The following is a 2,480-nucleotide window of genomic DNA, read 5'->3' as shown; positions in this document are numbered from 1 at the left end:
TATAGACTAGACTATAGACTAGACTATAGACTAGACTGGAGACTAGACTATATACTAGACTATGGACTAGACTTTTGACTAGACTATAGACTAGACTAAACATTTGACTATAGACTAGACTATAGACTTGACTATAGACTAGACTATAGACTAGACTATAGACCAGACTATAGACTAGACTATAGACTAGACTATAGACCAGACTATAGACTAGACTATAGACTAGTCTAAAGACTTGACTATAGACTAGACTATAGACTAGTCTAAAGACTTGACAATAGACTAGACTGTAGACTAGACTATAGATTAGACTATAGACTAGACTATAGACTAGAATATAGACTAGACTATAGATTAGACTATAGACTAGACTATAGACTAGAATATAGACTAGACTATAGACTAGACTATAGACTAGACTATAGACTAGATTATAGACTAGACTATAGATTAGACTATAGACTAGACTATAGACTAGACTATAGACTAGGCTATAGACAAGACTATAGACTAGACTATAGACTAAAATATAGACTATTTACAAGACTATAGACTGAACTATAGACTAGATTATAGACTAGACTAGACCATAGACTGGATTAAAGACTATACTATAGACAATGCTATAGACTATACTATAGACAAGGCTATTGACTAGACTAAACTCTAGAATAGATTATACTATATTCTGAACTTTAGACTAAACCATAGTCTGGACTATATACTAGACTACAGTCAAGACTATGGACTAGACTATAAACTAGACTATAGTCTATACTATACACTTGACTAAAGTCTGGACTAAAGACTCAACTATAGTCTGGACTAAAAACTCGACTATAGTCTGGACTATAATCTCGACTGTAGTCAGGTCTTAAGACTCTACTTTAGTCTTGACTTTAGTCTAGTATAGTATGGGTTAGAGGCTATACTATAACTAAATTATAGCCTAGACTACATACTAAACTAAAAAGAATCGAATAAGTTTAAAATTAGATCTGCACTGCAAATTATACAAAACTCTGACTTATAGTCTAATCCGCAATCTGTACTCTCCTGCTGTCTAGCCTATTTACATCTCTATAGTCACTCACACATATAGTCTATTATATAGACTCGCCTTCCGTAAAAGTTTTTTGTTCATAGGTTGACTATGAATTGGAGTTCTAAATAACTGTCTATTAACAGGCTGCTGGTATTTTATAAATACTATAACATTTCTATTTATAAGTTACACTAATAAAACATTAAGAATATAACTGTTTTCTTTTTCCAGTACCTTTTGGTGACTGTCAGAGTGTTTGTCTGTTTGTTAGCTGATTTCAAAAATTAATAAAATAAACATTGATTTTTGGGTTACCAAAGTTTTTTATGATTATTACTTCAATGCATTGTTGTTGTTATTGCTATAATAATTTTTTGTTTACATTTTGTATTAACAATAAATATAAATTGCCTTCAAGGTTCAAATTTAATTTAAACATGTAACATTTGGTGGGGAAGTGTCTCATTAAAATGAAAGAGAAAAAAACAGCAACAAAAACGAAACCTTTTTTTCGATGAGAACAACTACAATAAAGGAGCTTTGAAAACTAAGAATTGTTAAAAAAAATTAACATACTTTTTTTAAATTATCCCTTTTTTAGTTGAAAAAATATATATGCCAAAAAAGGATACAAAAGTAACAGCATATATGAATTTCTGTTTGGGTTTAATCTTGAAAAAAATCACAACAAATGTGAAAATTTTTTATTTCTCTACTTTTTTCCATAAATCCACAGTTTCATTAAATATTCGCTGTATAGTCGTTCTTATCACTTAATGAACAACATTATAACACAAACAAAAGAAGAGAAAAGATAGAGCATTTTACAGAATATATATTTCTATGGTTTCCAGCTACTATGTTTGTATGTGTATGTGTTTTATTCTTGTATTGTGCTAAAATTAACCTTTTGTTACGGACATAAAGATAACATCCGTTTCAAATTTAAATTTTTCTTTTTAATGTATTTTTTTTTTTGAAAAATATTTTTAATAATCTTTATGAGTTTTAAAGTAAAAGGAGTTTTGAATTTGTCAAGGTTTTTAAGTGAACTAAAAGTTGTTTGTAATCAGCCTCTAATGGCCTCTAGGGAGGGGAAGTTACGAATTTACATAAAACATAAACACCTGTATAAAATATTTAAATCAAATAAAAAAAAATTGCAAACAGAAGGGGCTGCATAACTGAAATATAAAGAATTCTATAGTCTAGTCTATAGTCTAGTCTATAGCCTAGTCTATAGTCTAGTCTATAGTCCAGTCTATAGACTAGTCTACAGTCTAGTCTATAGCTTAGTCTACAGTCTAGTCTAGTCTATAGTCTAGTCTATAGTCTAGTCTATAGTCTAGTGTATAGTCTAGTCTATAGTCTAGTCTATAGTCCAGTCTATAGTCCAGTCTATAGTCTAGTCTATAGTCTAGTCTATAGTCTAGTC

This window comes from Lucilia cuprina, chromosome 5, assembly GCF_022045245.1.
Source record: "Lucilia cuprina isolate Lc7/37 chromosome 5, ASM2204524v1, whole genome shotgun sequence".
Taxonomy (NCBI): Eukaryota; Metazoa; Arthropoda; class Insecta; order Diptera; family Calliphoridae; genus Lucilia; species Lucilia cuprina.
This window is presented reverse-complemented; position numbering follows the sequence as displayed.